Raw genomic sequence first — 17,406 nt, forward strand, 5'->3', positions numbered from 1 at the left:
CCATTCCATTCCGTTCCATTCCATTCCACTCCATTCCTTTCAGGGTGATTCTATTCCATTCCATTCCATTCCATTCCATTCCATTCCATTCCATTCCATTCCTTTCCATTCCATTCCATTCGGGTTGATTCCATTCCATTCAATTGCATTCCATTCCATTCCATTCGGGTTGATTCCATTCCATTCCATTCCATTCGATTTTATTCCATTCCATTCCATTCCATTCCATTCCATTCAATTTGATTCCATTCCATTCCATTCGTGATGATTCCATTCCATTGCATTCCATTCGGCTTGATTCCATTCCATTCCTTTCCATTCCATTCCATTCCATTGCACTGCTTTCCATTCCATTCCATTCGGGTTGATTCCACTCCATTCCATTCCAATCCATTCCGTTCCATTCCATTTGGGTTGATTCCTCTCCATTCCAATCCATTCCATTCCGTTCCATTCCATTCGTGTTGATTCCATTCCTTTCCATTCCATTCCATTCCATTCCCTTCCATTCAGGTTGATTACATTCCCTTCCTTTTCCCTCCTTTCCATTCCAATCGGGTTCATTCCCTTCCTTTCCATTCCATTCTGGTTGATTCCATTCCATTGCCTTCCGTTCCATCCCATTCCATTCCATTCCATTCCATTCCATTCCATTCCATTCTATGCCACTCCATTCCATTCCATTCGATTTCATTCCATTCCATTCAGGTTGATTCCATTCCATTCCATTCCATTCCATTCCATTCCATTCCATTGCATTCCATTCGGATTTGCTGCATTCCATTCCATTCCTTTCCGTTCCATTCCATTCCATTCCTTTCCATTCCATTCCATTCGGGTTGATTCCATTCCCTTCCATTCCATTCCATTCAATTCCATTCCATTCCATTCCATTCGGGTTGACTCTATTCCATTCCATTCTATTCCATTCCCTTCCATTCGGGTTGATTTCATTCCTTTCCATTCCCTTCCATTCCATTCTATTCGGGTTGATTCCATTCGGTTCCATTCCATTCCATTCCATTCCATTCCATTTGTGTTGATGCCTTTTCATTCCATTCCATTCCTTTCCATTCGGGTTTATTCCATTCCATTCCATTCCATTCCAATCCAATCCATTCCATTCCATTCCATTCGATTGATTCCATTGCATTCCTTTGCATTCCATTCCATTCCATTACCTTCCATTAAGGTTGATTCCATTCCCTTCCTTTTCCCTCCTTTCCATTCCATTCGGGTTGATTCCCTTCCTTTCCATTCCATTCGTGTTGATTCCATTCCATTCCATTCCATTTGGGTTGATTCCATTCCATTCTATTCCATTCCATTCCATTCCATTTCATTCCATGCCATTCCATTCCACTCTATTGCATTTGGGTTGATTCCATTCCATTCCATTCCATTACATATGACTTGATTCCATTCCATTCCATTCCATTCAATTCCATTCCATTCCATTCGCGTTGACTCCATTCCATTCCATTCCATTCCATTCCTTTCTGGTTGATTCTCTTCCATTCCATTCCATTCCATTGCATTCCATTCCATTACATTCTTTTTGATTCCATTCCATTCCATGCCATTCCATTCTATTCCACTCCATTCCATTCCATTCGATTTCATTCCATTCCATTCAGTTTTATTCCACTCTATTCCATTCCATTCCATTCCATTCCATTGCATTCCATTCGGATTTGCTCCATTCCATTCCATTCCTTTCCGTTCCATTCAATTCCATTCCTTTCCATTCCATTCCATTCGGGTTGATTCCATTCCATTCCATTCCATTGCATTCTATTCCATTCCATTCCATACCATTCGGGTTGATTCTATTCCATTCCATTCTATTCCATTCCCTTCCATTCGGGTTGATTTCATTCCATTCCATTCCCTTCCATTCCATTCTATTCGGGTTGATTCCATTGTTTTCCATTCCATTCCATTCCATTCCATTCCATTCCATTCCATTCCATTTGTGTTGATGCCTTTTCATTCCATTCCATTCCTTTCCATTCGGGTTTATTCCATTCCATTCCATTCCATTCCATTCCAATCCAATCCATTCCATTCCATTCCATTCGAGTGATTCCATTGCATTCCTCTCCATTCCATTCCATTCCATTACCTTCCATTCAGGTTGATTCCATTCCCTTCCTTTTCCCTCCTTTCCATTCCATTCTGGTTGATTCCCTTCCTTTCCATTCCATTCGTGTTGATTCCATTCCATTCCATTCCATTCCATTCCATTCCATTTGGGTTGATTCCATTCCATTCCATTCCATTCCATTCCATTCCATTCCATTCCATTCCATTCCATTCCTTTCGGGTCGATTATATTCCATTACATTCCATTCCTTGCATTCCATTCCATTCGTGTTGATTCCATTCCATTCCGTTCCATTCCATTCCATTCCATTCCATTGCATTCCACTCCATTCGGGTTGATTCCATTCCATTCAATTCCATTCCACTCCATTCCATTCCATTCGATTCCATTCTCGTTGATTCCACTCCATTCCATTCCGTTCCATTCGGGTTTTTTCTATTCCATTAAATTCAATTCCACTCGGGTTGATTCCATTATATTCCTTTCGGTTTGATTCATTTCCATTCCATTCCATTCCATTCGGGTTGATTCCGTTCCATTCCATTCCATTCCCTTCCATGCCATTCCATTCCATTCGGATTGATTCCAATCCATTCCATTACATTCCGTTCCAATCCTTTCGGTTTGACTCCATTCCATTGCATTCCGTTCCATTCCATTCCATTCCATTCGGGTTGATTCCATTCCATTCCATTCTTTTCCATACGGGTTGATTGCATTCCATTCCATACCATTCCATTCCATTCCATTCCATTCCTTTCCATTCCATTCCATTCCATTCGGATTGATTCCATTCCATTCGATTCCATTCCATTCCATTCCTTTCCATTGCATTAGATTCGGGTTGATTCCATTCCATTCCATTCCATTCGTGTTGATTCCATTCCACTCCATTCCATTCCAATCCATTCGGGTTGATTCCATTCCATTCCATTCCATTCGGGTTGATTCCATTCCAGTCCATTCCATTCCGTTCCATTCAATTCCACTCGGGTTGATTCCATTCCATTACATTCCATTCTTTCCATTAAATTCCATTCGGGTTGATTCCATTCCATTCCATTACATTTCATTCCATTCCGTTTGGGTTGATTCCATTCCATTCCATGCATGTGATTCCATTCCATTCCATTCCATGCCATTCGAGATGATTCCATTCCATTCCATTCCATTCCATTACATTCCAGTTGATTCCATTCCATTCTATTCCATTCCATTCCATTCCGTTCCATTGCATTCCACTCCATTCGGTTTCATTCTATTCAATTCCATTCCATTCCATTCCATTCCATTCCATTCCATTCGATTCAAACCTCGTTGATTCCATTCCATTCCATTCCGTTCTATTCGGGTTATTTCCATTCCAGTAAATTCAATTCCATTCCGGTTGATTCCTTTATATTCCATTCAGGTTGATTCAATTCCATTCCATTCCATTCCATTCGGGTTGTTTCCATTCCATTCGATTCCATTCCATTCCATTCCATTCCATGCCATTCAATTCCATTCGGATTGATTCCAATCCATTCCATTCCATTCTATTCCATTCCTTTCGGTTTGACTCCATTCCATTGCATTCCGTTCCATTCCATTCCATTCCATTCGGGTTGATTCCATTCCATTCCATTCCATTCCATTCCATTCCATTCGTGTTACATCCATTCCATTCCATTCCATTCCATTCCATTCCATTCCATTCCATTCCATTCCATTCCATTCCATTCGGGTTGATTCCATTCCATTCCATTCCTTTCAATTCGGGTTGATTGCATTCAATTCCATTCCATTCCATTCCATTCCATTCCATTCCATTCCATTCCATTCCATTCCACTCCTTTCCATTCCATTCCATTCCATTCGGATTGATTCCATTCCATTCGATTCCATTCCATTCCATTCCTTTCCATTTCATTATATTCGGGTTGATTCCATTCCATTCCATTCCATTCGTGTTGATTCCATTCCACTCCATTCCATTCCAATCCATTCGGGTTGATTCCATTCCAGTCCATTCCATTCCATTCCATTCCATTTGGGTTGATTCCATTCCATTCATTGCATTCCATTCCATTCAATTCCATTCGTGTTGTTACCATTCCATTCCATTCCATTTCGGTTCATTCCATTGCATTCCATTCCATTCCATTCCATTGCATTCCATTCCATTTCATTCCATGACATTCCATTCCATTCCATTCCATTCGTGTTGATTCCATTCCACTCCATTCCATTCTATTCAATTCCATTCCATTCCAATCCGTTCCGGTTGATTCCATTCCATTCCATTCGATTCCATTCCATTCGGGTTGATTCCATTCCAGTCCAGTCCATTGCATTCCATTCCATTCCATTCCACTCGGGTTGATTCCATTCCATTACATTCCATTCTTTCCATTAAATTCCATTCGGGTTGATTCTATTCCATTCCATTGCATTTAATTCCATTCCATTTGGGTTGATTCCATTCCATTCCATGCATGTGATTCCATTCCATTCCATTCCATGCCATTCGAGATGATTCCATTCCATTCCATTACATTCCATTACATTCCATTATATTCTGGTTGATTCCATTCCATTCTATTCCATTCCATTCCATTCCGTTCCATTGCATTCCACTCCATTCCGGTTCATTCTATTCAATTCCATTCCATTCCATTCCATTCCATTCCATTCGATTCAATTCTCGTTGATTCCATTCCATTCCTTTCCGTTCTATTCGGGTTATTTCCATTCCAGTAAATTCAATTCCACTCCGGTTGATTCCATTATATTCCATTCAGGTTGATTCAATTCCATTCCATTCCATTCCATTCGGGTTGTTTCCATTCCATTCGATTCCATTCCATTCCATTCCATTCCATGCCATTCAATTCCATTCGGATTGATTCCAATCCATTCCATTCCATTCCATTCCATTCCTTTCGGTTTGACTCCATTCCATTGCATTCCGTTCCATTCCATTCCATTCCATTCGGGTTGATTCCATTCCATTCCATTCCATTCCATTCCATTCCATTCCATTCCATTCGGGTTGATTCCATTCCATTCCATTCCTTTCCATTCGGGATGATTGCATTCCATTCCATTCCATTCCATTCCATTCCATTCCTTTCCATTGCATTCCATTCCATTCGGATTGATTCCATTCCGTTCGATTCCATTCCATTCCATTCCTTTCCATTCCATTAGATTCGGGTTGACTCCATTCCATACCATTCCATTCGGGTTGATTCCATTCCATTCCATTCTATTGCATTCGGGTTGATTCCATTCCATTCCATTCCATTCCATTACATATGACTTGATTCCATTCCATTCCATTCCATTCAATTCCATTCGGCTTTATTCAATTCCATGCCATTCCACTCCATTCCATTCGGCTTCATTCCATTCCATTCCATTCCATCCCATTCCATTCCATTCCATTCCATTCGGGTTGATTCCATTCCATTCCATTCCATTCGGATTGATTCCATTCCATTCCACTCCATTCCATTCGGGTCGATTGTGTTCCATTCCATTCCCTTCCATTGCATTCCATTCCTTTCGTGTTGATTCTATTCCGTTCCATTCCATTCCATTCCATTCCATTCCATTCCATTCCATTCCATTCCATTGCATTCCACTCCATTCACGTTGATTCCTTTCCATTCCATTGCATTCCATTCCATTCCGTTCGGGATAATTCCATTCCATTCCATGCCATGTGATTCCATTCCATTCCGTTCCATGCCATTCGAGTTGATTCCATTCTATTCCAGTCCATTCCATTCCATTACATTCCGGTTGATTTCATTGCATTCCATTCCATTCCATTCCATTCCATTCCATTCGGGTTGATTCCACTCCATTCCATTGCATTCCATTCCGTTCCATTCCTTTCGTGTTGATTCCATTCCTTTCCATTCCAATCCATTCCATTCCCTTCCATTCGGGTTGATTCCTTTCCCTTCCATTCCCCTCCATTCCATTCCATTCCGGTTGATTCGATTCCTTTACATTCCATTCCATTCCATTCGGGTTGGTTCCATTCCATTGCATTCCATTCCATTCCGTTCCGTTCCATTCCATTCCATTCGGGTTGATTCCATTCCATTCCATTCTATTCCATTCCATTCCATTAAATTCCATTCCATTCCATTCCATTCCATTCCATTCGGGTTGATTCCATTCCTTTCCATTCCATTCCATTTCCTTCCATTCCATTCCATTCGGGTTTGCTCCATTCCATTCCATTCCATTCCCTTCCATTCAATTCCATTCATTTCTATTCCATTCCTTACGTGTTCATTCCATTCCATTCCATTCCATTCCATTCGGGTTGATTCCATTCTATTCAATTGCATTCCATTCCATTCCATTCGTGTTGATTCCATTCCATTCCATTCCATTCCCTTCCATTTCATTCCATTCCATTCCATTCGGGATTTTTCCCTTCCATTCCATTCCATTCGGCTTGATTCCATTCCATTCCATTCCATTCCATTCCATTCCATTCCATTCCACTCCATTCCATTCCAGTTGATTCCATTCCATTCTATCCCATTCCATTCCATTCCATTCCATTCCATTCCATTCCATTCCATTCCATTCCACTGCTTTCCATTCCATTCCATTCGGGTTGATTCCACTCCATTCCATTCCAATCCATTCCGTTCCATTCCATTTGGGTTGATTCCTCTCCATTCCAATCCATTCCATTCCGTTCCATTCCATTCGTGTTGATTCCATTCCTTTCCATTCCATTCCGTTCCATTCCCTTCCATTCAGGTTGGTTACATTCCCTTCCTTTTCCCTCCTTTCCATTCCATTCGGGTTCATTCCCTTCCTTTCCATTCCATTCTGGTTGATTCCATTCCATTGCCTTCCGTTCCATCCCATTCCATTCCATTCCATTCCATTCCATTCTATGCCACTCCATTCCATTCCATTCGATTTCATTCCATTCCATTCAGGTTGATTCCATTCCATTCCATTCCATTCCATTCCATTCCATTGCATTCCATTCGGATTTGCTCCATTCCATTCCATTCCTTTCCGTTCCATTCCATTCCATTCCTTTCCATTCCATTCCATTCGCGTTGATTCCATTCCCTTCCATTCCATTCCATTCTATTCCATTCCATTCCATTCCATTCGGGTTGACTCTATTCCATTCCATTCTATTCCATTCCCTTCCATTCGGGTTGATTTCATTCCTTTCCATTCCCTTCCATTCCATTCTATTCGGGTTGATTCCATTCGTTTCCATTCCATTCCATTCCATTCCATTCCATTTGTGTTGATGCCTTTTCATTCCATTCCATTCCTTTCCATTCGGGTTTATTCCATTCCATTCCATTCCATTCCAATCCAATCCATTCCATTCCATTCCATTCGATTGATTCCATTGCATTCATTTCCATTCCATTCCATTCCATTACCTTCCATTCAGGTTGATTCCATTCCCTTCCTTTTCCCTCCTTTCCATTCCATTCGGGTTGATTCCCTTCCTTTCCATTCCATTCGTGTTGATTCCATTCCATTCCATTCCATTCCATTCCATATGGGTTGATTCCACTCCATTCTATTAAATTCCATTCCATTCCATTTCATTCCATGCCTTTCCATTCCATTCTATTGCATTTGGGTTGATTCCATTCCATTCCATTCCATTACATATGACTTTATTCCATTCCATTCCATTCCATTCAATTCCATTCCATTCCATTCGCGTTGACTCCATTCCATTCCATTCCATTCCATTCCATTCCTTTCTGGTTGATTCTCTTCCATTCCATTCCATTCCATTGCATTCCATTCCATTACATTCTTTTTGATTCCATTCCATTCCATGCCATTCCATTCTATTCCACTCCATTCCATTCCATTCCGCAAGGGTTGATTCCATTACTTTCCATGCCTTGTCATTCCATTCCATTCCATTCCATGCCATTCGATTTGATTCCATAGCATTCCATTCGATTGCATTTCATTCCTTTCGTGTTGATTCCATTGCATTCCATTCCATTCCATTCCATTCCATTCCATTCCATTCCATTCCATTCCATTGCATTCCCCTCCATTCGGGTTGATTCCATTCCATTCCATTGCATTCCATTCCATTCCGCAAGGGTTGATTCCATTCCTTTCCATGCCTTGTCATTCCATTCCATTCCATTCCATGCCATTCGAGTTGATTCCAGTCCATTCCATTCCATTCCATTCGGGTTGATTCCATTCCATTCCATTCGGGTTGATTCCATTCCATTCCATTCCATTCGGCTTGATTCAATTCCATTCCATTACATTTCTTTCGGGTTGATCCTATTCCATTCCATTCCATTCCACTGCTTTCCATTCCATTCCATTCGGGTTGATTCCATTCCATTCCATTCCATTCCATTCCATTCCATTCCATTCCATTCCTTTCGGGTTGATTCTGTTCCATTCCATTCCATTCCATTGCATTCCATTCAATTACATTCGTTTTGATTCGATTACGTTCCATTCCATTCCATTCCATTCCATTACGGTTGATTCCATTGCATTCCATTCTATTCCATTGCATTCCTTTCCATGCCATTCCATTCCATTCTATTCCATTCGGGTTGATTCCAGTCCACTCCATTCAATTCCGTTACATTCCATTCCATTCGGGTTGATTCGATTCCATTCCATTCCATTCCATTCCATTCCACACCATTCCATGCCATTTCATTCCATTCTATTCCATTCAGGTTGAATCCATTCCATTCCATTCGGGTTGATTCCAAGTCATTCCATTCCATTCCATTCCGTTCCATTCCATTCCACTCTGTTCCTTTCGGGGTGATTCTATTCCATTCCATTCCATTCCATTCCATTCCATTCCATTACATTCGGGTTGATTCCATTCCATTATGTTCCATTCCATTCCGTTCCATTCCATTTGGGTTATCTCCATTCCATTCCATTCCTTTCCATTCCATTCCATTCCATTCCAATCGGGTTGATTCCATTCCTTTCCATTCCATTCCATTCCATTCGATTCCATTCGATTTGATTCCATTCCATTCCATTTCATTCCATTCCATTCCACTCCATTTGGGTTGATTCCATTCCATTCCATTCCATTCCATGCCATTCCATTCCATTCGGGTTGATTCCATTACATTCAATTCCATTCCATTCCATTCCATTCCATTCCTTTCGGGGTGATTCTATTCCACTCTATTCCATTTCATTCTGTTTCATTCCATTCCATTCGGGTTGATTCCATTCCATTCCATTCCATTCCATTCCATTCCATTCCATTCCATTCCATTCGTGTTGATTCCATTCCATTCAATTGCATTCCATTCCATTCCATTCGGGTTGATACCATTCCATTCTATTCCACTCCATTCCATTCAATTCCATTCCATTCCATTCGGGTTTATTCCATTCCCTTCCATTCCATTCCATTCCATTCCATTCCATTTCATTCCATTCCATTCCATTCAGGATGATTCCATTCCATTCCATTCCATTCGGCTTGATTCCATTCCATTCCATTCCATTCCATTCCATTCCATTCCATTCCATTCCATTCCATTGCATTCGTTTTGATTCCATTCAATTAAATTCCATCCCATTCGGGTTGAATCCATTCCATTCAATTCCATTGCACTCCATTCCATTCCACTTGATTCCATACTCGTTGATTCCATTCCATTCCATCCATTCCATTCGGGTTATTTCCATTCCATTCCATTCAATTCCACTCGGGTTGATTCCTTTATATTCTATTCTGGTTGATTCCATTCCATTCCATTCCATTCCTTTCGGGTTGATTCCATTCCATTCCATTCCATTCCATTCCATTCCATTCCATTCCATTCCATTCCATTCGGATTGATTCCTTTCCATTCCATTCCATTGCATTCCATTCCATTCCATTCGTTTCAGGTTGACTCCTTTCCATTCCATTCCATTCCATTCCATTCCATTCCATTCCATTCCATTCGGGTTGATTCCACTCCATTCCATTCCATTCCTATCATGTTACATCCATTCCATTCCATTCCATTCCATTCCATTCGGGATGACTCCAAATCATTCTATTCCATTCCATTCCGTTCCATTCCATTCCACTCCATTCCTTTCAGGGTGATTCTATTCCATTCCATTCCATTCCATTCCATTCCATTCCATACCATTCCATTCCATTCCTTTCCATTCCATTCCATTCGGGTTGATTCCATTCCATTCAATTGCATTCCATTCCATTCCATTCGGGTTGATTCCATTCCATTCCATTCCATTCGATTTTATTCCATTCCATTCCATTCCATTCCATTCCATTCCATTCCATTCCATTCCATTCCATTCAATTTGATTCCATTCCATTCCATTCGGGATGATTCCATTCCATTGCATTCCATTCGGCTTGATTCCATTCCATTACTTTCCATTCCATTCCATTCCATTCGTTTTGATTCCATTCCATTCCATTCCATTCCATGCCATTCCATTCGGGTTATTTCCATTCCATTCAATTCCATTCCACTCCATTCCATTCCATTGGATTCCATTCTCGTTGATTCCATTCCATTCCATCCCATTCCATTCGGGTTATTTCCATTCCATTCCATTCAATTTCACTTGGGTTGATTCCATTATATTCCATTCGGATTGACTCCATTCCATTCCATTCCATTCCATTCCATTCCATTCCATTCCATTCCATTCGGATTGATTCCATTCCATTCCATTCCATTCCATTCTGTTCCATTCCTTTCGGGTTGACTCCATTCCATTCCATTCCACTCCATTCCATTCCATTCCATTCGGGTTGATAAAATTCCATTCTATTCCATTCCATTCCATTCCTTTCCATTCCGGTTGATTCCATTCCATTCCAATCATTTCCATTCGGGTTGACTCCATTCCATTCCATTCCATTCCATTCCATTCCATTCCTTTCCATTCCATTCGTTTTGATTCCATTCAATTCCATTCCATTCTATTCCTTTCCATTCCATTCGGGTTGATTCCATTCCATTCCATTCATTGCATTCCATTCCATTCCATTCCATTCCATTCCATTCCATTCCATTCCATTGCATTCGTTTTGATTCCATTCAATTCCATTCCATTTCACTCCATGACATTCCATTCCATTCTATTGCATTCGGGTTGATTCCATTCCATTCCATTCCATTCCATTTCATATGACTTGATTCCATTCCATTCCATTCCACTCCATTCCTTTCCTTTACATTCCGGTTGTTTCCATTCCATTCAATTGCATTCAATTCCATTCCATTCGGGTTGATTCCATTCCATTCCAATCCATTCCATTCGGTTTTATTCCATTCCAATCCATTCCATTCCATTTCATTCCATTCCATTCCATTCGGGATGATTCCATTCCATTCCATTCCATTCAGCTTGTTTCCATTCCATTCCATTCCATTCCATTACATTACATTACATTCCGGTTGATTCCTTCCATTCTATTCCATTCCATTCCATTCCATTCCATTGCATTCCATTCCATTCCATTGCATTCCATTCCATTGCATTCCATTCCATTCCATTGCATTCCATTCCATTCCATTCGGGTTGAATCCACTCCATTCCATTGCATTCCATTCCGTTCCATTCCATTCGTATTGATTCCATTCCTTTCCGTTCCATTCCATTCCATTCCCTTCCATTAGGGTTGATTCCATTCCTTTCCATTCCCTTCCATTCCGTTCCATTCGGGAGGATTCCATTCCTTTCCATTCCATTCGGGTTGATTCCATTCCATGGCATCCCATTCCATTCGATTCCATTCGTGTTGATTCCATTCCATTCCATTCCATTCCATTCCATTCGGGTTGATTCCATTCCATTCCATTCCATTCCATTCCATTCCATTCCATTCCATTCCATTCCTTTCGGGTCGATTATATTCCATTACATTCCATTCCTTTGCATTCCATTCCTTTCGTGTTGATTCCATTAGATTCCGTTCCATTCCATTCCATTCCATTCCATTGCATTCCACTCCATTCGGGTTGATTCCATTCCATTCAATTCCATTCCACTCCATTCCATTCCATTCGATTCCATTGTCGTTGATTCCACTCCATTCCATTCCGTTCCATTCGGGTTTTTTCTATTCCATTAAATTCAATTCCACTCGGGTTGATTCCATTATATTCCTTTCGGTTTGATTCATTTCCATTCCATTCCATTCCATTCGGGTTGATTCCGTTCCATTCCATTCCATTCCATGCCATGCCATTCCATTCCATTCGGATTGATTCCAATCCATTCCATTCCATTCCGTTCCAATCCTTTCGGTTTGACTCCATTCCATTGCATTCCGTTCCATTCCATTCCATTCCATTCGGGTTGATTCCATTCCATTCCATTCCTTTCCATTCGGGTTGATTGCATTCCATTCCATACCATTCCATTCCATTCCATTCCATTCCTTTCCATTCCATTCCATTCCATTCGGATTGATTCCATTCCATTCGATTCCATTCCATTCCATTCCTTTCCATTCCATTAGATTCGGGTTGATTCCATTCCATTCCATTCCATTCGTGTTGTTTCCATTCCACTCCATTCCATTCCAATCCATTCGGGTTGATTCCATTCCATTCCATTCCATTCCATTCCATTCGGGTTGATTCCATTCCAGTCCATTCCATTCCATTCCATTCCATTTGGGTTGATTCCATTCCATTCATTGCATTCCATTCCATTCAATTCCATTCGTGTTGTTTCCATTCCATTCCATTCCATTTCGGTTCATTCCATTGCATTCCATTCCATTCCATTCCATTCCATTCCATTGCATTCCATTCCATTTCATTCCATGACATTCCATTCCATTCCATTCCATTCGTGTTGATTCCATTCCACTCCATTCCATTCAATTCCATTCCATTCCATTCCAATCCGTTCCGGTTGATTCCATTCCATTCCATTCCATTCCATTCCATTCGGGTTGATTCCATTCCAGTCCAGTCCATTCCATTCCATTCCATTCCATTCCACTCGGTTTGATTCCATTCCATTACATTCCATTCTTTCCATTAAATTCCATTCGGGTTGATTCCATTCCATTCCATTGCATTTAATTCCATTCCGTTTGGGTTGATTCCATTCCATTCCATGCATGTGATTCCATTTCATTCCATTCCATGCCATTCGAGATGATTCCATTCCATTCCATTACATTCCATTACATTCCATTACATTCCGGTTGATTCCATTCCATTCTATTCCATTCCATTCCATTCCGTTCCATTGCATTCCACTTCATTCGGGTTCATTCTATTCAATTCCATTCCATTCCATTCCATTCCATTCGATTCAATTCTCGTTGATTCCATTCCATTCCATTCCGTTCTATTCGGGTTATTTCCATTCCAGTAAATTCAATTCCACTCCGGTTGATTCCATTATATTCCATTCAGGTTGATTCAATTCCATTCCATTCCATTCCATTCGGGTTGTTTCCATTCCATTCGATTCCATTCCATTCCATTCCATTCCATGCCATTCAATTCCATTCGGATTGATTCCAAACCATTCCATTCCATTCCATTCCATTCCTTTCGGTTTGACTCCATTCCATTGCATTCCGTTCCATTCCATTCCATTCCATTCGTGTTGATTCCATTCCATTCCATTCCATTCCATTCCATTCCATTCCATTCCACTCCATTCCATTCGGGTTGATTCCATTCCATTCCATTCCTTTCCATTCGGGTTGATTGCATTCCATTCCATTCCATTCCATTCCATTCCATTCCATTCCTTTCCATTGCATTCCATTCCATTCGGATTGATTCCATTCCGTTCGATTCCATTCCATTCCATTCCTTTCCATTCCATTAGATTCGGGTTGACTCCATTCCATACCATTCCATTCGGGTTGATTCCATTCCATTCCATTCTATTGCATTCGGGTTGATTCCATTCCATTCCATTCCATTCCATTACATATGACTTGATTCCATTCCATTCCATTCCATTCAATTCCATTCGGCTTTATTCCATTCCATTCCATTCCACTCCATTCCATTCGGCTTCATTCCATTCCATTCCATTCCATCCCATTCCATTCCATTCCATTCCATTCGGGTTGATTCCATTCCATTCCATTCCATTCCATTCCATTCCATTCCATTCGGATTGATTCCATTCCATTCCACTCCATTCCTTTCGGGTCGATTGTGTTCCATTCCATTCCCTTCCATTGCATTCCATTACTTTCGTGTTGATTCTATTCCGTTCCATTCCATTCCATTCCATTCCATTCCATTCCATTCCATTCCATTCCATTCCATTGCATTCCACTCCATTCACGTTGATTCCATTCCATTCCATTGCATTCCATTCCATTCCGTTCGGGATAATTCCATTCCATTCCATGCCATGTGATTCCATTCCATTCCGTTCCATGCCATTCGAGTTGATTCCATTCTATTCCAGTCCATTCCATTCCATTACATTCCGGTTGATTTCATTGCATTCCATTCCATTCCATTCCATTCCATTCCATTCGGGTTGATTCCATTCCATTCCATTGCATTCCATTCCGTTCCATTCCTTTCGTGTTGATTCCATTCCTTTCCATTCCAATCCATTCCATTCCCTTCCATTCGGGTTGATTCCTTTCCCTTCCATTCCCCTCCATTCCATTCCATTCCGGTTGATTCGATTCCTTTACATTCCATTCCATTCCATTCGGGTTGGTTCCATTCAATTGCATTCCATTCCATTCCGTTCCGTTCCATTCCATTCCATTCGGGTTGATTCCATTCCATTCCATTCTATTCCATTCCATTCCATTAAATTCCATTCCATTCCATTCCATTCCATTCCATTCGGTTTGATTCCTTTCCTTTCCATTCCATACCATTTCCTTCCATTCCATTCCATTCTGGTTTGCTCCATTCCATTCCATTCCATTCCCTTCCATTCAATTCCATTCATTTCTATTCCATTCCTTATGTGTTCATTCCATTCCATTCCATTCCATTCCATTCCATTCCATTCCATTCGGGTTGATTCCATTCCTTTCAATTGCATTCCATTCCATTCCATTCGTGTTGATTCCATTCCATTCCATTCCATTCCCTTCCATTTCATTCCATTCCATTCCTTTCGGGATGATTCCCTTCCATTCCATTCCATTCGGCTTGATTCCATTCCATTCCATTCCATTCCATTCCACTCCATTCCATTCCAGTTGATTCCATTCCATTCTATCCCATTCCATTCATTCCATTCCATTCCACTCCATTCCATTCCATTCCATTCCATTCCATTCCATTCCACTGCTTTCCATTCCATTCCATTCGGGTTGATTCCACTCCATTCCATTCCAATCCATTCCGTTCCATTCCATTTGGGTTGATTCCTGTCCATTCCAATCCATTCCACTCCGTTCCATTCCATTCGTGTTGATTCCATTCCTTTCCATTCCATTCCATTCCATTCCCTTCCATTCAGGTTGATTACATTCCCTTCCTTTTCCCTCCTTTCCATTCCAATCGGGTTCATTCCCTTCCTTTCCATTCCATTCGGGTTGATTCCATTCCATTGCCTTCTGTTCCATCCCATTCCATTCCATTCCATTCCATTCCATTCTATGCCATTCCATTCCATTCCATTCGATTTCATTCCATTCCATTCAGGTTGATTCCATTCCATTCCATTCCATTCCATTCCATTCCATTGCATTCCATTCGGATTTGCTCCATTCCATTCCATTCCTTTCCGTTCCATTCCATTCCATTCCTTTCCATTCCATTCCATTCGGGTTGATTCCATTCCCTTCCATTCCATTCCATTCTATTCCATTCCATTCCATTCCATTCGGGTTGACTCTATTCCATTCCATTCTATTCCATTCCCTTCCATTCGTGTTGATTTCATTCCTTTCCATTCCCTTCCATTCCATTCTATTCGGGTTGATTCCATTCGTTTCCATTCCATTCCATTCCATTTGTGTTGATGCCTTTTCATTCCATTCCATTCCTTTCCATTCGGATTTATTCCATTCCATTCCATTCCATTCCAATCCAATCCATTCCATTCCATTCCATTCGATTGATTCCATGGCATTCATTTCCATTCCATTCCATTCCATTACCTTCCATTCAGGTTGATTCCATTCCCTTCCTTTTCCCTCCTTTCCATTCCATTCGGGTTGATTCCCTTCCTTTCCATTCCATTCGGGTTGATTCCATTCCATTCCATTCCATTTGGGTTGATTCCATTCCATTCTATTCCATTCCATTCCATTCCATTTCATTCCATGCCATTCCATTCCATTCTATTGCATTTGGGTTGATTACATTCCATTCCATTCCATTACATATGACTTGATTCCATTCCATTCCATTCCATTCAATTCCATTCCATTCCATTCGCGTTGACTCCATTCCATTCCATTCCATTCCATTCCATTCCATTCCATTCCATTCCATTCCTTTCTGGTTGATTCTCTTCCATTCCATTCCATTCCATTGCATTCCATTCCATTCTATTCGGGTTGATACCATTCCATTCTATTCCACTCCATTCCATTCAATTCCATTCCATTCCATTCGGGTTTATTCCATTCCCTTCCATTCCATTCCATTCCATTCCATTCCTTTCGGGTTGATTCTGTTCCATTCCATTCCATTCCATTGCATTCCATTCAATTACATTCGGTTTGATTCGATTACGTTCCATTCCATTCCATTCCATTCCATTACGGTTGATTCCATTGCATTCCATTCTATTCCATTGCATTCCTTTCCATGCCATTCCATTCCATTCTATTCCATTCGGGTTGATTCCAGTCCACTCCATTCAATTCCGTTACATTCCATTCCATTCGGGTTGATTCGATTCCATTCCATTCCATTCCATTCCATTCCACACCATTCCATGCCATTTCATTCCATTCTATTCCATTCAGGTTGAATCCATTCCATTCCATTCGGGTTGATTCCAAGTCATTCCATTCCATTCCATTCCGTTCCATTCCATTCCACTCTGTACCTTTCGGGGTGATTCTATTCCATTCCATTCCATTCCATTCCATTCCATTCCATTACATTCGGGTTGATTCCATTCCATTATGTTCCATTCCATTCCGTTCCATTCCATTTGGGTTATCTCCATTCCATTCCATTCCTTTCCATTCCATTCCATTCCATTCCAATCGGGTTGATTCCATTCCTTTCCATTCCATTCCATTCCATTCGATTCCATTCGATTTGATTCCATTCCATTCCATTTCATTCCATTCCATTCCACTCCATTTGGGTTGATTCCATTCCATTCCA

Source organism: Pan paniscus, chromosome Y (assembly GCF_029289425.2).
Source record: "Pan paniscus chromosome Y, NHGRI_mPanPan1-v2.0_pri, whole genome shotgun sequence".
NCBI lineage: Eukaryota > Metazoa > Chordata > Mammalia > Primates > Hominidae > Pan > Pan paniscus.